At 49.3% G+C, this 22,457-nt stretch overlaps 1 long non-coding RNA gene across 1 annotated transcript in view; it reads right to left on the bottom strand.

The window, feature by feature from the left end:
* Positions 1–7,837: 7,837 nt before the first annotated feature.
* The window catches only part of LOC147100732 (uncharacterized), a 52,979-nt gene continuing 38,359 nt past the window's right edge, over positions 7,838–22,457 (bottom strand). The window contains exon 3 of the long non-coding RNA XR_015073543.1: positions 7,838–7,939. This is a non-coding gene — a long non-coding RNA (uncharacterized LOC147100732). The remainder of the gene's footprint in view (positions 7,940–22,457) is intronic.

The raw sequence follows: 22,457 nt of genomic DNA, 5'->3' as shown, positions 1-22,457 counted from the left end.
CAGGGTGATATTCAACAACAACAACAACTTCCATTTATACATCGCCTTTAATGTGCATAAACACACCAAGGCAAATCACAGGGGCCCGAGGAAAAACGGACACCAAGCCAAAGAAAGAATTATTAGGAGGGGTGACCAAAAGCTTTGTCCAAGAGGTGGGTTTTAAAGGCGATCGTATTTGGGGCGCGTTAGGAGGTCGATCGTTGGATGGAGGGATTACATAGCAGTTGCGGTTTAGTGAATGCCAGCTTTTAGCTACGGCACTGATGTTAGGTGGTACAATAAAATATATAGTTGTTGAATCAACAAAGTCAACAGGAGCATGAGGCAAGTCCTGTTAGAAATGTAATCATCTGAATAGGACCATGCTGATCAAAGTACCGGCCGTATCTGGTTTCTCCAGTGACTGCAGCACTGTGGTGTAATTATTTGATGTAATTATTGAGGTGGCTTAGTGATGGTTCAAGGCTCTTGAACAGCACCAAGGTTAAAATCAGTAGAAGAACAGATGAGGTAAATCAAGAAGCAATAGTTAGGTGACACTATAGTTAGGTCCTAACTCGCACCAAGTCCCGTTCACCCAGCACCCCTGTTGCTCGCTGACCTACATTGGCTCCCGGTTAAGCAACGTCTCGATTAAAAAATTCTCATTCTTGTTTTAAAATCCCTCCATGGCCTCGCCCCTCCCTAATTAATAACCTCATCCAGCTCTACAACCCTCCGAGGTATCTGCGCTTCTCCAATTCTGGCCTCTTGCACATCCCCGATTTTAATCGCTCCACCATTGCCGGCCGTGCCCTCAGCTGCCGAGGCCCTAAGCTCTGGAATTCTCTCCCTAAACCTCTCCGCCTCTCTAACAAGAGGTGGGGAAAAAAATCTGAATCAGGTCCTCAGAATTCAGGAGCACTTTATCATAAGTACGGATCCAGTTCACTCTCTTCAGCCACGGTTTTGCATCTTCACTGGCATCTGGAATGTGTGAGAAATTTGAACCTCTGTTTTCCGATTGCCGGTGTGACTGGGGCATTATATCAAGAAAGCTCAGACTCGTGCTTTGGAGTCCCCTTTCTTAAAGCTCTGCTTGAAGCCCCCTGCTCCCTGTGGCTATATAATTAACTTACAGGCAGGCCTCAACAGCTATGTCCTGAACTCTGGTATATCCAGCTGTCTTTCATTATCTCTACCAAACAGCCATCAGCGAGCCCAGCACCCTCCATTGTACAGAGAGAGTCACCGATTCAAACTCAAAGCCAAGGGTCTGTCATCCCTTCAGGCCATTTCTCATGAGGCATCTGTTCATAGAAGCATACAGCACAGTAGGAGGCCACTCGCCCCATCTGACCTGAGTTGGCTCTTTGAAAGAGCTCTCCAATTCGTCCCACTCTTTCCCCACAACCCTGCAAATTTCTCCTTTTCAAGTATTTATCCAATTCCCTTTTGAAAGTTACTATTGAATCTGCTTCCACTGCCCTTTCAAGCAGCGCATTCCAGATCACAACAACTCGCTGAGTAAAAAAATCTCCCCCCTGGTTCTTTGGCCAATTATCTTTAGTCTGTGTCCTCTGGTTACCGACCCTCCCGCCAGTGGAAACAGTTTCTCCTCCTCACTACACCCTCGCTGTGTTGAAGTCAAGGCTCACCCTCCAATCCCCCCACTCGAACACCTTCCTTCCCAGCGACTCAAACCTTTGGCGCCCCTCACCTGTGTCGTTCTTCCTTTTTGCTTCTACACTCTACTGGCTGTTGAAACCCAAGCTTGGTGCCGCCAACTGGTACATGCGAACAGGTGTGCGAGGGCACACTGCCAGCTCCCTCCGTGTTTACACTATCTCGCAGATGTTGCTACCTCCTGCATTGCCATCAACGTCAACAACAACTTGTATTTATATAGCACCTTTAATGTAGTAAAAATGTCCTCAGGTGCTTCACAGTAGCTTTATCAGACAGAATTTGACACCGAACCACGTAAAGAGATATTAGGACATTTGGTCAAAGAGGTAGATTTTAAGGAGCATCTTAAAGGAGGAGAGAGGGGTAGAGAGGTGGAGAGGTTTAGGAAGGTAATCCCAGAGCTTAGGGCCTAGGCAGCTGAAGGCACGGCCACCAAAGGTGGAGCAAAGGAAATCAGGTGTGTGAGAGGCCAGAATTGGAGGAGCGCAGAGATCTCGGAGGGTTGTAGGGCTGGAGGAGGTTACAGAGATAGGGAGGGACGAGGCCATGGAGAGATTTGAACACAAGGGTGAGAGTTTTGGATGAGTTCAGCTTTACGTAGAGTGGTAGATGGGAGACCGGCCAGGGGAGCATTGCAAAGGTCATTGTTAGAGGGTGTGGGAGCAGGTATCCATTGCCGTGCCGCCAATCTGAGAAAAGTGAGCAATGGAGGAGGGAAGAAGTGAACCGAGAGAAAAACAACAGGGAGAACCAAAAGCCTTTGAATTTGAGTAATAACACTGAAGAAATCAAGGTGGTTTAACCCCATCACACTGGGCTGTGGGGCACTCCTCTCGCGAAGGACACAGTGTAAATGCTTCACAAGTCCGTGGTCAAGCCCTTTCATTTCGAGCTACTGAAGCAGACTCTTACTTAACCTCTTGAGCACTAACCTGATCATTTGCAGCATGATTATCCCCTCCAAACATGCGCTTTACCATGCACGACAGCTTGAAGCAAACGGCAACAAGTTCAAAGCCGAGGACGGTGGGATTTTCAGACTGGTCGATAATTATGAGACTAAGAGGTGCATTCACATTGCATCTTTAGGAGAAGGGAGTCTCACTCCTCCTCTTGTGAGAAACTCTCTGACTGGGGGAATTGCTGGATCCCTCAGCTGGGGAGGAATGCCTGCCTGCCCTGGGAATAAAGAAATCGCAAACCCCGAGTATTAAGTTCAGGTTTTGCTGGGAGTACTACTACAGTTATGTTACTGGACTAATAATCCAGAGAACCCGAGTTCAAATCCCACCGGGGTAGTTCGAGAATTTGAATTCAGTTTATGAAAAAAAATCTGAAAATAAAAATCAGTAAAAGTGACCAAGTGTCGTAATAACCCCAACTGGTTCACTAATGTCCTTTAGGGAATGAAACTTGCCATCCTTACCTGGTCTGGCCTGTGTGACTCCAATCCCACACACCAACAACAACAACTTGTATTTATATAGCACCTTAAACGCAATAAAACGTCCCAAGGCGCTGCACAGGAATATTTAAGACAACAAATTTGACACCGATCCACAGAAGGAGAAATTAGGGCAGGTGACCAAAAGCTTGGTCAAAGAGGTAGGTTTTAAGGACCATCTTAAAGGAAGAAAGAGAGGTAGAGAAGCAGAGAGGTTTAGGCAGGGAATTCCAGAGCTTAGGGCCTTGGCAGCAGAAGGCACGGCCACCAAAGGTTGAGCGATTATAATCAGGGATGCTCAAGAGGGCAGAATTATAGGAGCGCAGATATCTCAGGGGGTTGTGGGGCTGGTGCAGCAGGCGGTTAAGAAGGCAAATGGTATGCTGGGCTTCATAGCGAGAGGATTCGAGTACAGGAGCAAGGATGTCTTGCTGCAGTTGTACAGGGCCTTGGTGAGACCACACCTTGAGTATTGTGTGCAGTTTTGGTCGCCTTATCTGAGGAAGGATGTTCTTGCCATGGAGGGAGTGCAGCAAAGATTCACCAGACTGATACCTGGGATGGCAGGAATGACGTATGAGGAGAGATTGGGTCGATTGGGCTTATACTCACTGGAGTTTAGAAGAATGAGAGGGGATCTCATTGAAACTTATAAAATTCTGACAGGACTAGACAGACTAAATGCAGGAAGGATGTTCCCGATGGTGGGGGAGTCCAGAACCAGGGGTCACAGTCTAAGGATAAGGGGTAAGCCATTTAGGACTGAGATGAGGAGGAATTTCTTCACCCAGAGAGTGGTGAACCTGTGGAATTCTCTACCATAGAAGGCAGTTGAGGCCAACTTATTAAATATATTCAAGAAGGAGTTGGATATATTTCTTAAGGCTAAAGGGATCAAGGGATATGGGGAGAAGGCAGGGACAGGGTACTGAATTTGGATGATCAGCCATGATCTCATTAAATGGCGGAACAGGCTCGAGGGGCCGAATGGTCTACTCCTGCTCCTATCTTCTATGTTTCTATGAAGGAGATTATAGAGATAGGGAGGGGGGAGGCCATGGAGGGATTTGAAAACAAGGATGAGAATTTTGAAATCGAGGCGCTGCTTAACTGGGAGCCAATGTAGGTCAGCAAGCACAGGGGCGATGGGCGAACGGGACTTGGTGCGGGTTACGACATGGGCAGCCGAGTTTTGGATGACCTCAAGTTTACGTAGGGTGGAATGTGGGAGGCCGGCCAGTTAATGTGGTTGACTCTTAACTGCCCTCTGAAGTGGCCTAGCGAGCCACTCAGTTGTATCAAAACCTCACTCAGTTTAAGAAGGCCCACCACCTCAGGGCAACTAGGGGACGGGCAATAAATGCCGGCCGTGCCCAGCAATGCCCACATCTCGAGAATGAGCTCCCACTTCTGGTGGGGATCACATCCTTCGTGCTGCTCACACTTAGTAGGATCAGGAAAGAAACTGCGAGGGACTCCTGTTGACTGATCACAGGAGCCTTGCCAAATGTTCCCCAAGCAGCAGTCAGCACTCAAAACCATTACTGAATTAGTCAAGGAGCTCACTGCTCAATGCCAGTTATTACGGCTTAAAAATAACAGGTTTCAACCAGGTTACCAGGCCTAAAATTGCAGGATAAGTGACACAGAAGAACACCTTTTAGGAGCAGGGGGATAATGCTATAGATTCAATAGGGCCCAATTATCGTGCAGCTTATTGGTTCCTGCTAAAGTTGCAAGTTAGATGTGGAGTCAGCTCAGTGATCTGACAGCACACACTGGATCTGAAAGTTAGAGTGTGCCCTATGTTACTGGGTGGTTTAGTTAGAGTGTGCCTTATGTTACTGGGTGGTTTAGTTAGAGTGTGCCTTATGTTACCGGTGGGTTTAGTTATAGTGTGCCTTATGTTACCGGTGGGTTTAGTTATAGTGTGCCTTATGTTACTGGGTGGTTTAGTTAGAGTGTGCCCTATGTTACTGGGTGGTTTAGTTATAGTGTGCCCTATGTTACTGGGTGGTTTAGTTAGAGTGTGCCTTATGTTACCGGGTGGTTTAGTTATAGTGTGCCCTATGTTACTGGGTGGTTTAGTTAGAGTGTGCCTTATGCTACCGGTGGGTTTAGTTAGAGTGCGCCTTATGTTACCGGTGGGTTTAGTTATAATGTGCCTTATGCTACCGGTGGGTTTAGTTAGAGTGCGCCTTATGTTACCGGTGGGTTTAGTTATAGTGTGCCTTATGCTACCGGTGGGTTTAGTTAGAGTGCGCCTTATGTTACCGGTGGGTTTAGTTATAGTGCGCTATTGCTACCGGTGGGTTTAGTTAGAGTGCGCCTTATGTTACTGGTGGGTTTAGTTATACTGTGCCTTATGCTACCGGTTGGTTTAGTTAGAGTGAGCCTTATGTTACCGGGTGGTTTAGTTAGAGTGTGCCTTATGTTACCGGTGGGTTTAGTTATAGTGTGCCTTATGCTACCGGTGGGTTTAGTTAGAGTGAGCCTTATGTTACCGGGTGGTTTAGTTAGAGTGTGCCTTATGTTACCGGTGGGTTTAGTTATAGTGTGCCTTATGCTACCGGTGGGTTTAGTTAGAGTGAGCCTTATGTTACTGGTGGGTTTAGTTAGAGTGTGCCTTATGCTACCGGTGGGTTTAGTTAGAGTGTGCCTTATACTACCGGTGGGTTTAGTTAGAGTGTGCCTTATGCTACCGGTGGGTTTAGTTAGAGTGTGCCTTATGTTACTGGTGGGTTTAGTTAGAGTGTGCCTTATGCTACCGGTGGGTTTAGTTAGAGTGTGCCTTATGCTACCGGTTGGTTTAGTTAGAGTGTGCCTTATGTAACCGGTGGGTTTACTAAGAGTGTGCCTTATGTTACTGGTGGGTTTAGTTAGAGTGTGCCTTATACTACCAGGTGGTTTAGTTAGAGTGTGCCTTATGTTACCGGTGGGTTTAGTTAGAGTGTGCCTTATGCTACCGGTGGGTTTACTAAGAGTGTGCCTTATGTTACTGGTGGGTTTAGTTAGAGTGTGCCTTATACTACCAGGTGGTTTAGTTAGAGTGTGCCTTATGTTACCGGTGGGTTTAGTTAGAGTGTGCCTTATGTTACCGGTGGGTTTAGTTAGAGTGTGCCTTATGCTACCGGGTGGTTTAGTTAGCGTGTGCCATGTACTGACATTAGCTTTACTGTTGCACCAAATTCTCTGTTACTTCTCCACAAGAGATGGGCCCGCTGCCCATCACTGAGTCCTTTATGATTTAGCCGCACGGCTGGGGTCTAATTCTCAGGAAATGGCTGCTGTCCTCGGGGTGGGAGTGGGGGGCAGTGCTAATCACTCCTCTTTTGTTTCACTGTCTACAGCAAATTGCTTCTGGTGAGGGGGCAGTGATGTTAATGTTATACTGGAGCTATTTCGTTTCCCAGGACAGGCAGTGCCATGGCAACAGAGTGGGTTGCTCACTGTAGGCTGACCATCCCTTCCCCTGGGCTCAGCTGGACTGGCTCAGGTGATGCTGGACTTTGAGGGGATATGAGTAAAGTTTTTAAAAGTTGGGGGGTGGAGGGGGGAACTGGATACAGTCCAGTTAGATAGGTTGTTTGGAATGAATAGGGATGGTAGAATAGAGATCATGATTGTAAAGCCAGTTAGCAAGGAGCTAGGTTGGATAGCTCAGGGGCACTGCAGATAACTGTAGTGTCCTATGGCTGTTCAGGCTAAGATCAGCCAATCCAGCACAGGCCGTGGATCGACCCTGGGACTTTCCTGCTCGGTGTGGCTCAGACACAGTAACTTCACCTTTGAGCCATGGGGAGCCAGCGAGTATGAATTAATATCAAATATCGCACTGCACCCCCAACCCCTCCGTTCCCTGTCTTATCACAGGTGGCGTTCCACTTGCAGCACGTCCGGGTAACTCTGACCCCACCCCCATTCCACTTTCCATACCACCGAGCTTTGAGCTCACTTCAGCTAGGTTAGAGCTAGGCCATTCTGGGCCATCGATGTCAGGAGGCACTATTTCACACAAAGGGTAGTGGAAATCTGGAACTCGCTCCCACACAAAAGGCTGCTGAGGCTGGTGGGGGGGGGTCAATTGAAATTTTCAAAACTGACATTGATAGATTGTTATGATGAAGGGTCACAGACCTGAAACGTTAACTCTGTTTCTCTCTCCATGGATGCTGCCTGGCCTGCTGAGTATTTCCAGCATTTTCTGTTGTTATTTCAGATTTCCAGCCTCCGCAGTATTTTGCTATTGTATTGATAGATTGTTGTTAGGCAAGGCCATTAAAGGTTACGGAACCAAGGCGGGTATATGGAGTTAAGATACAGATCAGCCTTGATCTAATTGAAAGGTGGAACTGGCTTGAGGGGCTGACTGGCCTACTGCCGTTCCTATGTTCCTATTCTTATGTTCCTATGACCAGCAGTTCACAGTCTCGAGATGAAGATTACGGAGTTGATTGAAAGAGTCACGTAGATTGTGTGGAATATTATCCATTCCTAAAGTGGGCCGAGAGATTTCCACTCATTTGAAATTCCTCCTTGATTTAACATTCTGAAGCGGAGACTTCTGTTAACTCTCCACCACCCACCACCACCACCCCCCCGCCCCCCACCCTCACCACTTACTCCCCTATCCCTCACACCCAGCAACATAAAAACTGTTACACCAAAAGTACAAATCTAACATGTGAAATGGAACAGGCATGTTAAAGGACTACTCACCGTATTGGCAACGGGGTCCTTGGAAGCCCTGTGGACAGTGACATAGCTGCGACGTTCCCTCAATGCACTTGCCACCATTAAAGCACACTCCATAACTGCAAACGGCTGTAACACAGAGAGAGAGAGATATCCCATTAGGCAAATGTATCAAATCTGAATAGCACCCATTTCATTATTTCACAGAATCACAGAAACCCCACAGTGCAGATAGAGGCCATTTCGGCCCATCGAGCCTGCACCGACACATATCCCACCCGATCCCCGTAACCCCTACACCAACACGTAACCCCATGTATTTAATCCCCTAACACTAAGGGTCAATTTATCATAGCCAATCAACCTAACCCACACATCTTTGGACTGTGGGAGGAAACCGGAGCACCCGGAGGAAACCCACGCAAACACGGGGAGAATGTGCAAACTCCACACAGACAGTCACCCGAGGCCGGATTCGAACCCGGGTCCCTGGCGCTGTGAGGCAACAGTGCTAACCACTATGCCACCGTGCTTTTAAGTGAGATTTCGTTAGCAATGCTCAGTTGGTAAAAGGGATTCAAGTTAGCCAGTGTTTTATCTGATAAGAGGCCACAAAACTGTCTGTTAGCTCAGACACCTACAATAGATCAATTTATGGGAGTTATTCTTGTTAAAACTGAAGTCCAGCTAATTGGATGAGGTAGTACTTTGAAACATGCGGGTTCTCACATAGCCAGAGTGAAAGAAAGGTATAAAGAGAAGGGTGTTAGCATAAATACTTCAGAATTCGACAAGAGCTGACCCCCTTGAGCTCAAAACCTGACACACGGTGAATTCTCCGGTAATTTGTTTTACCGTATCCCAAGTAAATGAATAATTATTATTAGTAATAGTTATCATTGTATATGCCTAGATATTGGTAATTAAAGTTATCATTGTATGCTTAATTCCTAGGAAAGTCAATAAATGCCTTTGAACCTTATTATCTTGTGCAATAAGTAAGAACATCCATTATCTAACGTTCTCCGAGATAGATTAAACACAGAGGGAGCTGGCAGTGTGCCCTCGCACACCTGTTCGCATGTACCAGTTGGCGGCACCAAGCTTGGGTTTCAACAGCCAGTAGAGTGTAGAAGCAAAAAGGAAGAACGACACAGGTGAGGGGCGCCAAAGGTTTGAGTCGCTGGGAAGGAAGGTGTTCGAGTGGGGGGATTGGAGGGTGAGCCTTGACTTCAACACAGCGAGGATGTAGTGAGGAGGAGAAACTGTCTCCACTGGCGGGAGGGTCAGTAACCAGAGGACACAGACTAAAGATAATTGGCCAAAGAACCAGGGGGGAGATGGAGAATTTTTTTTACACACTGTGTTGGTATGATCTGGAATGCGCTGCCTGAAAGGGCGGTTCAATAGTAACTTCCAAAAGAGAATTGTCTATATACTAGAAAAGGAACATTTTGCAGGGCTATGGAGAAAGAGCAGGGGAATTGGACTAATTCGAGAGCTCTTTCAAAGTGCCAGTACAGGCACGATGGGCCGAATGGTCTCCTTCTGTGCTGTATGATTCTATGTGAAGGACAGGTGGAGTTGCAGCCTAGGAGGAACAGGAGGGGAAAGACAGGCTGGCCACCATAGTGTTGGAGGCTCAAGGTGAGAGAGAGGGGTCAACTATTGGACGACAATCTTCATCTTACATTTGCCCAGATGTATGGGAGACGCTCTGGAAAACCTTCCCCAGATACGGCACCACCAGACTTCTACCTACCTGCCCTTTTAGGGAACAATAAATCATTTCAAAACAGTGATGTTTCCAATTACAGTCCAATCAGCTCTAGCCAAAATATCTCTTGTCATATCAAAGACTGCTGGTATTTTTCTCACTTCAGAACCCTTCCGCCCTCACTGCGTTTATCTGACTGAATCGCTGTCAATAAATCACTTGGTGGAACTTTGGCTGTTTTAAGCAATGACCTGCTCTGTCTCCATATTACAAGGTCAATCTCCTGACTGTGTTCGGCACAGTTCCTGGAGGAGGCTTGGTTTCCCAGTAAAACATACAAATTACAGTTTATTAGCAGCACATAGTAAGACAGACTGAAATCGTACACTGTCAAAGGTTACTTCAAATCTCTGGCTTAGTAAACATGAACACTTTGAAGACCAAGACAGCATTTCTACAAAGAGAACAGAAACTGAAATCCACTTTAAAACTACAGTTGGTTTTACTTGAGGGTGACGATTGTGCCTCTGGAGCAAAGGAGCCTCATTGTCCCATCAAACACTCCCAGGGCCGGTACAGCACGGGTTAGATACAGAGTAAAGCTCCCTCTACACTGTCCCATCAAACACTCCCAGGGCCGGTACAGCACAGGTCAGATACAGAGTAAAGCTCCCTCCACACTGTCCCATCAAACACTCCCAGGGCCGGTACAGCACGGGTCAGATACAGAGTAAAGCTCCCTCTACACTGTCCCATCAAACACTCCCAGGGCCGGTACAGCACGGGTCAGATACAGAGTAAAGCTCCCTCTACACTGTCCCATCAAACACTCCCAGGGCCGGTACAGCACGGGTTAGATACAGAGTAAAGCTCCCTCTACACTGTCCCATCAAACACTCCCAGGGCAGGTACAGCACGGGTTAGATACAGAGTAAAGCTCCCTCTACACTGTCCCATCTGTTGTATCTATGCTTTAATACATTCAATCAAGCATGTAGATACGTCAAATTAAATCAGAGTCAGGCAGACAGGCTTCTAACTGTGATCTTTCCTTTATTGGTAAAATGGCTGACTGCAGCTTTCCCGGGTAATTCCCATAATGCAATGCACATTACATTACCGTATTTACTGGTGTCAAACTCGCACATTACCTTACCGTATTGACTGGTGTCAAACTCGCAATCAATACACGACACCATCAAACACTCCCAGGGCAAGTACAGCACGGGTCAGATACAGAGTAAAGCTCCCTCTACACTGTCCCATCAAACACTTCCAGGGCAGACACAGCATGGGTTAGATACAGAGTAAAGCTCCCTCTACACTGTCCCATCAAACACTCCCAGGGCAGGTACAGCATGGGTTAGATACAGAGTAAAGCTCCCTCTACACTGTCCCATCAAACACTCCCAGGGCAGGTACAGCATGGGTTAGATACAGAGTAAAGCTCCCTCTACACTGTCCCATCAAACACTCCCAGGGCAGGTACAGCATGGGTTAGATACAGAGTAAAGCTACCTCTACACTGTCCCATCAAACACTCCCAGGGCAGGTACAGCACGGGTTAGATACAGAGTAAAGCTCCCTCTACACTGTCCCATCAAACACTCCCAGGGCAGGTACAGCATGGGTTAGATACAGAGTAAAGCTCCCTCCACACTGTCCCATCAAACAGTCCCAGGGCAGGTACAGCACAGGTTAGATAGAGTAAAGCTCCCTCTACACTGTCCCATCAAACACTCCCAGGGCAGGTACAGCACGGGTTCGGTACAGAGTAAAGCTCCCTCTACACTGTCCCGTCAAACACTCCCAGGGCAGGTACAGCACGGGTTAGATACAGAGTAAAGCTCCCTCCACACTGTCCCATCAAACACTCCCAGGGTAGCAGTAATCAGAATTGGGAACTCTGATCAATTTATTTCCCCTCTTCCCCCAGGGGTGTCAAGGCCAATTGTAGCGTTCCCTACTCCTGCCCTAACTGAGGTCATCTAACTCAGCACAGGCCCGGGTTCAACGCCAGGACCTTCCCAGTCTGTACTAATTTACTGGGTTAATAAGGTTTCTAAACTCCGCAGCAACCTGTTGTTTTTTTTTCCTTTGTATTTTTAAGCCGCTCTCCAACAGTGACAGAAAAGCAAGGGGCCATTTTTCGACTTTGAGCTCCTGGTGGGTGAGGCTCCCCACTGGCAGCACAGAATCGGAAAGTTATCCTGAATCATGTTACTATGATGGTATAACTAGCAGAGCCGCTCAATCCTCTCATTGAGACAGGTAGCGTGCCACTCGCTATCAATCAAGGTCCTGCTGTACAGTCTTGGAGCAGATTTCAAAGGTGCCTTGATGCACAAGACACATTCCTGAATGGGATGGCAGTCACGCTGTGGAGTATGAAATCTGAAGCAGATGGTAATCAGTCAGTTACCAGCTCCACGTGGCAACTGAGCCTCCAAGTAGAAATAAATCAACTTTTATACCGCACATTAAGGTCGCTCATTTGCCCTGCATCTTTCAACTGGACAGGTATGTTGCGTGGGCATGCCATACGCCTTTGTACAATGGTGGGATACAACCACACACATAAATAGACACGCATGCACACACACAAATACAGACCTGCACATGCATGTGTGTGCACAGACACGCACAAATACAGATAGCAAAATACTGCGGATGCTGGAAATCCAAAATGACAACAGGAAACGCTGGAAAAACTCAGCAGGCCAGGCAGCATCAGACGAAGGGTCTTCAACCTGAAACGTTAACTCTGTTTCTCTCTCCACCGATGCTGCCTGGCCTGCTGAGTTTTTCCAGCGTTTCCTGTTACACAAATACAGAATCGTACAGACACACAAACACACACGTCTGGGCGGGAAAGTGGAGTTGAGGTCGAAGATCAGCCGTGATCTTATTGAATGGTGGAGCAGGCTCAAGGGGGCCGTATGGCCGACTCCTGCTCCTATTTCTTATGTTCTTACGTTCACTCACACGCACGCACAGGCATACAGTGCTTAAACTGTTTTAAATTTAAACTTAAATTGCATAAACTTGGCTTGTATTCCCTTGAGTATAGAAGATTGAGGGGTTTCAAATTTGAAATGGATTCCATAGGGGAGGTACAGGAAACTATTTCCTCTCTCGAAGGGAAATCAAGAACAAGGGGACATAATCTTAAAATTAGAGCTCGGCCGTTCTGGAGCGAAACCAGGAAGCACTTCTTCACACAAAGGATCATGGAAATCTACAATTCTCTCCCCCAAAAGGCTGTGGAGGCTGGGACAATTGGAGATTTCAAGACTGAGAGCGATAGATTTTTGCTGGGTAAGGGAATCAAGGGATATGGAGAAAAGGTGGGTAAATGGAGTGGAGATGCACATCAGCCATGATCCGACTGAATGGCGGTTCAGGCTCGAGGGCTGAATGGCCTCCTCCTGTTTCTAATGTTCCAATGCTTAAGGCAGCTGTGGATCCCACAGTCCCAGAGGGCCCCTGACATAAGAGGGCCCCAGCAGAGCTCAACCTGACTGGGCCTCTGATCTGGGTAAAACATTTTGGAAAATTAAACTGGGTCTCACCATAGGCGCAAGCACAAGGGAGGGGATGGAGGGGATGTGTTTCACCAAAAGTATTTCGACATGGGTTATGTACTCGCCCATCCCTGCACTTCAAGAAGCAAGATACTGCAGATGCTGGAAATCTGAAACAAAAACAGAAGATGCCGGAGACGCTCAGCTGGTCAGGCAGCATCTGTGGAGAGAGCAGACAAGTTAGCGTTTCATCCAAAGTGTTCTGACGAAGAGCCCACACGTGAAACGTTAACTCTGTTTCTCTCTCCACGGTGAGCTTTTCCAGCGTTCATTTTTGATTTTCTTCAGGTCTGCAAGACTTCCGGCTGCAGCAACAAGACCTGCTATCCACCCAGCCATTGAAACTCAAAGTTGCTGCTTGTGCTGGTCTACCCTACTGGAAGATAGAAAACTCGCAGATCAGTGTCTATTGTAAACAAGTTACCGTGTCTCTCGTGCTATTTCTAGATATAGAATCATATAGAACCAACAGGTCATTTCCCCTGCTCTATCCCCTGCCCTTGTCCCTATCCGCATCCCCGTCCCTGTCCCTGTCGCCGCCCCCGCCCCTGTCCCCGCCCCTGGCCCCGTCCCCGCCCCTGTCCCCGCCCCTGTCCCCGCCCCCGCCCCTGTCCCCGCCCCCGTACCCGCCCCTGTCCCCACCCCGTCCCGTCCCCACCCACCCCATCCTTGTCCCTGTCCCCGCCCCCGTCCCGTCCCTGCCCCCACCCCGCCCGTCCCCCCCCATCCCCACCCCGTCCCGTCCCTGCCCCCACCCCCGCCCGTCCCCCCCTAGCCCCACCCCGTCCCCACCCCGTCCTTATCCCTATCCCCGCCCCGTCCCTTTCCCTATCCCTATCCCCGCCCGCCCCTGTCCCCGCCCCTGTCCCCGCCCCCGTACCCGCCCCTGTCCCCGCCCCGTCCCCACCCGCCCCGTCCTTGTCCCTGCCCCCGTCCCGTCCCTGCCCCCGCCCCCAGCCCCGTCCCTTTCCCTGTCCCCACCCCCACCCGTCCCCCCCCTATCCCCACCCTGTCCCCGCCCCGTCCTTATCCCTATCCCCGCCCTGTCCCTTTCCCTATCCCTATCCCCGCCCCACTACAGGGGACCTCCTGCCCACTCGGCCAATTAAAATGAAAGACCCATCAGCGAAATCCAAACAGAAACACTGCCTGCGCCAAATGGGACACACAGGAGGGAGTGGGTGCATTTTTTTAATATACAAATTTCAATTTTTTTTTGCTGTTTTTTTTTAAAAATGTGGTCCTCAAGGAGAGATGAGGAGAATGTTTTTTTTATGCAGCGAGTTGTGATCTGGAATGCATGGCCTGAAAGGGTGGTGGAAGCAGATTCAATAGAAACTTTCAAAAGGGAATTGGTTATATACTTGAAAAGGAAAAATTGCAGGGCTGTGGGGAAAGGTCAAAGGAGTGGGACTAATTGGAGGGCTGTACCAAAGAGCCGGCACAGGCAGGATGGGCCGAATGGCCTCCTTGTGTGCTGTATCATTTTATATATCCAGACATAGCACGAGAGACATAAAAACTTGTTTACAATAAATGCTGATCTGTGAGTTTTCTATCTTACAGTAGGGAAGATCAACATAAGCAGTAACATTGGGTTTAAAATTGAGTTCAGATTGTTGTAACAAACTTGTTATTTTTCTCAATGTGTTTATATCACTGGGGCAGTTTTGGAGAAGGCTTTCAGAGGCTTTGTTCTGTTTGGATGCAACTCGAATAAAAAGAGATTTTAATTGGGATGATTGGCAAACACTTCAATGACTGAACACTTCAGTGTTTGATGTTTGCCGTGGCCCAGTGGGTAGCACTCTGGCCTCTGAGTCAGAAGATCCTCCGTACAAGCCTGACTCCAGAGACTTGGAGCACGTAATCCAGGCTGACACTGCGGTGCTGCTGAGGGAGCGCTGCGCTGTCGGAAGAGCCGTCGTTCAGCTGAGAGGTGAAACCGAGGTCCCGTCTTCCCTCTCGGGTGGATGCAAAAGATCCTGTGGCACTATTTGAAGAAGAGCAGGGGAATTCTCCCCGGTGTCCTGGCCCATATTTATCCCACATTATTCTTCTTCTCAGGCAGTCCCTCGGAACCGAGGATGACTTGCTTCTACATTAAAAATGAGTTTGCAGGTGACTGATGAGTCCAATGCGGGACCTACAGTCTCTGTCACAGGTGGGGCAGACGGTGGTTGAAGGGGCGGGTGTGCGGGGTGCTTGGGTTGACGTGCGCTCCTTGCACTGCCTGCGCTTGGCTTCCGCTTGCTCCCAGCGAAGAGACTCGAGGTGTTCGGCGCCTTCCCGGATGCTTCTCCTCCACTTTGTGCGGTCTTGGGCCAGGGATTCCCAGGTGTTGATGGGGATGTTACACTTTTTCAAGGAGGCTTTGAGGGTGTCCTTGAAGCGTTTCCTCTGCCCACCTGGGGCTCTCTTGCCGTGCCAGAGCTCCAAGTAGAGCGCTTGTTTTGGGAGTCTCTTATCGGGCATGCGGACAATGTGACCCGTCCATCGGAGCTGATTGAGCGTGGTCAAAGCTTCAATGCTGGGGATGTTGGCCTGAGCAAGAACACTGACGTTGGTGCGCCTATCCTGCCAATGGATTTGCAGGATCTTGCGGAGGCAGCGTTGGTGGTACCTCTCCAGTGATTTGAGATGCCTGCTGTACATGGTCCATGTCTCTGAGGCATACAGCAGGGTGGTTATCACTGCTGCTCTGTAGACCATGAGCTTAGTGCCGGGTTTGAGGTCATGGTCTTCAAACACTCTCTTCCTCAGGCGACCGAAGGCTGCACTGGCACACTGAAGGCGGTGTTAGACTTCGTCGTCAACGTCTGCCCTTGTTGACAGTAGGCTTCCAAAGTATGGAAAGTGGTCCACGTTGTCCAAGGCCTTGTCGTGGATTTTGATAATTGGGGGGCAGTACTGTGTGGCAGGGGCAGGTTGGTAGAGGACCTTTGTCTTTCGGATGTTTAGTGTAAGGCTCATGCTCGCGTATGCTTCAGTGAAGGTGTTGATGATGGTTTGGAGTTCGACCTCCGAGTGAGCGCAGACGCAAGTGTCGTCTGCATACTGTAATTCGACGACAGAGGATGGGGCAACCTTGGATCTGGACTGGAGGCGACGGAGGTTGAACAGTTTCCCATTTGCTCTGTAAATTAGCTCCACTCCAGCGGGGAGTTTATTGAGGGTGAGATGGAGCATTGCAGCAAGGAAGATCGAGAAGAGCGTTGGTGCGATGACACAGCCTTGCTTGACCCTGGTTCGTACGTGAATTGGGTCTGTGGTGGAACCATTAGTCAGGATCACGGCTTGCATGTCGTCGTGAAACAGGCGGAGGATGGTGACAAACTTTTGAGGGCAGCCGAATTTGAGGTGGGCACTCCGTAATCCCTCATGGTTGACAGTGTCGAAGGCCTTTGTGAGATCAAAGAAGGCCATGTACCGCAGTTGGTGCTGTTCCCTACATTTCTCTTGCAATTGACGCGTGGTGAAGATCATGTCCATTGTGCCCCTTAGTGGGCGGAATCTGCACTGCGACTCTGGAAGGAGCTCTTTGGCCACTGGGAGAAGGCGATTGAGGAGGATTCTTGCGATGACTTTCCCTGTGGCAGACAGCAGGGAAACTCCTCTGTAATTACCGCAATCGGACTTGTCACCTTTCATGAAGATGGTCACAATTACGGCATCCGAGATCCCCTGGCATGCTCTCCTCCTTCCAGATAAGAGAAATGAGTTCACAAATTCGCGCCAGTAGTGCTTCTCCGCCATGCTTTAGTGCCTCGGCGGGGATTCCACCTGCTCCTGAGGCCTTGTTGTTCTTCAGTTGTCGGGTGGCCTTTTCAACCTCAAGCCGGGCAAGGGTTGTGCTGAGATGGTGGCGGGTAGCATGCTGCGGGATGGAGTTGAGGACACTCACGTCGAAGACAGAGTCGCGGTTAAGGAGATCTTCGAAGTGCTCCTTCCAGCGGGCACTGACTGCCTCTCTGTCCTTGATGAGTACCTCTCCGTTCTTGGCACACAGTGGGGTAGGGCCTTGGGTGCTTGGGCCGTAGATGGTCTTGACTGCGCTAAAGAATCCACGCACGTCATGGTTGTCGGCTAGCTGCTGGATCTCCTGCGCTTTCTTCACCCACCATCTGTTCTTTAGGTCATGAGTTTTTTGTTGGACCTGGGCCTTCAGGCGACTGTAGAGCTGCTTTCTTGCTCTCGAGTTCTGTTGCTGTTTCCAGATCAGGAATGCCTTGCGCTTGTGGCTTATTAGCTCCTGGATCTCCTGGTCATTCTCGTCGAACCAGTCTTGGTGTTTCCTGGTCGAGTGACCGAGCGTCTCTTCACAGGTGCTGATTATGGAGGCCTTGAGTGCAGACCAGGCGCTGTGGGCACTCTGTGTCTCTGCATCACTGGGAATCGTCAGGTTGTTTGTGAGGCGCAGGCTGAATAGGGCTTTCTTAACGGGGTCTTTGAGTGCTCCAGCATTAATTTTCCTGCGGCATTGTTTCTGTTGCCGCCGTTGTTTTGGGGCTACATTGATGGAGATGACAGAGCGGATTAGGCGGTGGTCTGTCCAGCAGTCATCAGCTCCTGTCATGGCGCGGGTAACGCAGACGTCCTTGCAGTCCCTCACTCGGACGATGACGTAGTCCAGCAGATGCCAGTGCTTGGAGCAAGGGTGCTGCCATGAAGCCTTGTACTTGCCTCTCTGATGGAACAAGGTGTTGGTTATGACAAGGCCATGTTCTAAGCATTTCGACAGGAGGTGTGTATCCAAGATATCGTGTATCCAAACTATATCCAAGATGGCTCCTGTGCTGGCAGCTCCCTAGGGAGCTCCTTTGCCATCCTTGGCCATCCTTTGCTCTCTCTCCCCCCAATCTCCTCTCTTCTGCTGTTTAAGTTCCCCTGGCTCTAATAGTGGGTGCATTTTATCCCTAACTGCAAGTTCAAGCTGCACGGTTAAGGTTACCTGAGCCCACCGCCCATCCCCGGACCATGCCCGTTATCCCACATTACAATAGTAACTACACTTCAAAAGTACTTCATTGGCGGTAAAGCGCTTTGGAATGTCCTGAGGCCGTGAAAGGCGCTATATAAATGCAAATTCTTTCTTTCAACCAACATGACTAAAACCGATTTTCTGGCCATTTATCTCATTGCTGTTTGCGGCTGCATTTCCCTACAACAGTGGCTGCACTTTAAAAAGTACTTCACTGTAAAGCTCGATGGGACATCCTGAAGTCATGAACGATACTATATAAAGAGAAGTTCCTTCCTTACCTGTACAAGCTTTAAAAACGTCATTGGTTCCTGGTGAAAGGGACGGAGAGAAAGGGACGGAGTGAACGAGGGGGTGGGGAAGGACTTTAACTTGTAGAGCACCTTATCATGTCTCTCAGAGCTTCAGACATAGTGGAGTGCAGTCACTGTTGTTATGCAGGATAATGGTCCTCGTCAAAAAGTTAGTGAATAACACTGCACCACAGTGGGTCTTTAGTATTTGAACAGGCTCTGAGCTTTACCAGGGTCTGATTGCTTGAAACAAGATACTTGGAAAGAGTCCTTAAACTCCAAAGGACCTTGAAGAAGTGGTCATCACCTCCTGAGTAAGAGGAAGTGGTCATCGCCTCCTGGCAATGTCCCAGGAAAGGCTGCCAGCTTAGAAATGCTGATCGAAGCTAATATTGTTCAGGAACCCTGGAAGGAATGATGCTTTGCCTCGCTCTGTGAAAACATGGCATCTTATGTTTCTTCCCCATTAACTGAGGAAGTTGGACATCAATCAGGTGCAGATCTGCTATAAAGCAAACAGGAGAGCTCTCATCAATCACACAACAAACAAATATCCGCTCAACGCCCACCACAGAGCCAACTATTGTTCGTATCAAACACTGGCTATGGATTAACGGTCACTGCAACATGGTTTAGGAAAAGATAGCACTGGCATCTGAGGTCGGTGCATATAATGGCCATTGAGGTCCCTAAGGAGAACAACTAAAACTTTAACAACTTAGAGGAGCACAATGAACTCTCCTGGTTTCAGCTCAGTGGGTCGCACTCGCTCCTCTGAGTCAGAAGATTGTGGGTTCAAGTTCCACTCCAAACATTTGAGCACATAATCTGATCCAGGACTGAGGGAGTGCTGCACTGTCAGAGGTGTCGTCTTTCGGATGAGGTGTTAAACTGAGATCTGTCTGCCTTCACAGATGGGTGTAAAAGATCCCGTGGCGCTATTCAAAGATGAGCAGGGCAGCTCTCCCTGGTGCCCTGGTCAATATTTATCTCTCAATCGACCATCACTATAAACAGATTATCTGGTCATTATCTTGTTGCAGATTGTTGGAGCTTGCTGTGTGCAAAATGGCTGCCGCGTTTCCTACAACAGTGACTACACTTCAAAAGTCCAAATGATCAAATAATCTGTGATACAAAAACAAAATACTGCAGATGCTGGAAATCTGAAATAAAAACAGAAAATGCTGGAAATACTCAGCGGGTCAGGCAGCATCTGTGGAGAGAGAAACAAAGTTAACATTTCAGCTCGATGACCTTTCATCAGAACTGGAGAAAGTTAGAGATATAACAGGTTTTAAGCAAGTACAGGGGCAGGGAAAGGGGGGAGGGGAGGAAAGAACAAAAGCGAAGGTCTGTGATAGGATGGAAGGCAGGAGAGGTTAAAAGACAAAAGGGATGATGGTGCAAGGCAAAAGGGAGTGGTAATGGGACAAGTAAAGAAAAAGATGGGTCTAAAGAAGATGTAAATGTTAACAGCAGATTCATTACCAACAGCTGCTGTCCAAAAAAATGGGGGCAGTGGTTATGATCTGAAATTGTTGAACTCAATGTTGAGTCCGGACGCTGTAAAGTGCCAAATCGAAAGATGAGGTGCTGTCCCTCGAGCTTCATTGGAACGGTGTAGGAGGCTGAGGACAGAGGTCAGAGTGGGAGTAGAGAATTAAAATGATAGGCAACCGGAAGCTCGGGGTCACACTTGCGGACTGAACGGAGGTGTTCGGCAAAGTGATCACCTCATCTGCATTTGGTCTCGCTAATGTAGAGGAGACCGCATCGTGAGCAGCGAATACAGTATACTAAATTGAAGGAAGTACAAATAAATCGCTGTTTCACCTGGAAGGATTGTTTGGGGCCCTGAACAGTGGGAAGGGAGGAGGTAAAAGTTCAGGGCCTAGAAATTGAGTGCCCTTAGCGCCGATTTTACGGCGCTAGAGGGCCTAGCGCTGCATTTGGCGCCGGCGCCGAAATTGCCTGGGGCCCTTACGCCGCGGTAGACCGGTAGCGCTGCGCCGGCACCGATGACGTCATCGGTGTGCGCAGCGTCCCGGTTGCCATGCCGACGGGCCCCAGCGCCGAAATTCAGTTGCGGCCGCCTCGCCCGTGACAGCCGCAACTAAGACTCTGGCAACAGAGTCTTACGAGTCTTTGCGCCGGCGCATTAAAGGCCCCGCGGCGGCCGGCCGCTTTCCCGCCGGCCGCCTGGCCGCAGCTCCCTCCCCGGACTTCCCCCCCCCCCCCCCCCGGAACAGAAGCAAGCCCGGCACTTGTCCGAGGTGCCGGGCTCATTTTTTAAAAGATTTTCGCGGGCCGCGATCGGGTGCAGGCAGCTCCTCCTTAAGGGGAGGAGGAGGCCTGCACTTCCCGAGCCTGCCGCACCGCATCGGGTGCCGCAGCGCCGGAATTGCGGCGCGAAACGGCAGTTAGCGCCGATTTACCGCCGCAAAGACCCTTCAGTAGCGCCGGCAGCCGTTTGGGCGCGGCCCTGCTGAATTTTTGGCGCGCACAGGGGGACTTAGCGCCGGCACTAACTTCCGGCGCTAAAGCCCTGGCTAAGCCAAAACTCAATTTCTAGGCCCAGGTGTTGCATCTCCTGCGCTTGCATGGGAAGGTGTCGTGAGAAGGGGAGGGTGTGTTGGGGGTGATAGAGGAGTGGACCAGGGTGTCTTGGAGGGAACGGTCCCTTCGGAATGCTGAAAGGGAAGGGGAGGAGAAGATGTGTTTGGTGGTGGGATTGCACTGGAGGTGGCGGAAATGGCAGAGGATAATCCATTGAATGTGGAGGCTGGTGGGGTGGAAGGTGAGGACAAGGGGAACCCTATCATGGTTTTGGGAGGGAGGGGAAGGGGTGAGAACAGAATTACAGGAAATGGGATGGGCACAGTCGAGGGCCGTGTCAATTATGGTGCAGAGGAATCCTCGGTTGTGGAAAAAGGAAGACGTATCAGAAGCACTGGTATGGAAGGTGACATCGTCAGAACAGATGCGACGGAGATGGAGAAACTGGGAGAATGGAATAGAGTCCTTATAGGAAGCGAGGTGGGAGGAAGTGTAGTCAAGGTAGGTGTGGGAGTCAGTGGGCTTATAGTGGATATTGGTCGATAGCCTATTCCCAGAAATGGAGAGAGAGAAGTTGAGGAAGGGAAGGAAAGAGTCGGAGATGGACCATGTGAAGGTGAGGGAAGGGTGGAAATTGGAAGCAAAGTTGATGAAATTTACTAGTTCGGGGTGAGAGCAGGAAACGGCACTGATAAAGTCATCAAAGTACTGGAAAAAGAGGTGAGGGAGGGGACCTAAGTAGGACTGGAACAAACAATGTTCCACATATCCCACGAAAAGGCAGGCATAGCTAGGACCGATACGGGTTCAACAACAACAATTTGTATTTATATAGCGCCTTTAACATAGTAAAACATCCCAAGGTGCTGTACAGGAGTGTTATAAGACAAAATTTGACACAGAGCCACATAAGGAGAAATTAGGGCAGATGAGCGTCTTAAAGGAGGAAAGAGAGGTAGCAAGGCGGAGCGGTTTAGGGAGGGAATTCCAGAGCTTAGGGGCTAAGCAGCTGAAGGCACGGCCACCAATGATTGAGCGATTAAAATCAGGATGCTCAAGAGGCCAGAATTAGAGGAGTGCAGATATCTCAGGGGGTTGTGGGGCTGGAGGAGGTTAGAGATAGGGAGGGGCGAGGCCATGGAGGGATCTGAAAACATTGATGATAATTTTAAAATCGAGGCGTTGCTTAACCGGGAGCCAATGTAGGTCAGCGAGCACAGGAAAGATGGGTGAACGGGAATTGGTGCGAGTTAGGACATGGCAGCTGAGTTTTGGATGACTTCAAGTTTGTGTAGGGTAGAATGTGGGAGGCCAGCCAGGGTTCCCATGGCAATACCTTTTATTTGGAGAAAGTGACTGAAGTCAAAGGAGAATTTGTTCAAAGTGAGAACATGTACAGCCAGGCGGTGGTGGTGGTGGATGGGGACTGGTTGGGCCTCCATTCAAGGAAGAAGTGGAGGGACCTCAGGCCATCCTGGTGGGGAGTGGAGATCCAATCCCTCTACACCTCCAT

The sequence above is a fragment of the Somniosus microcephalus genome, chromosome 25 (genome assembly GCF_052327205.1).
Source record: "Somniosus microcephalus isolate GS21.2 chromosome 25, FLI_Smic_1.0, whole genome shotgun sequence".
In the NCBI taxonomy this organism is placed as follows: Eukaryota; Metazoa; Chordata; class Chondrichthyes; order Squaliformes; family Somniosidae; genus Somniosus; species Somniosus microcephalus.
Note: the sequence above shows the minus strand (reverse complement) of the source record. Positions and strands in the feature narration are given on the sequence as shown.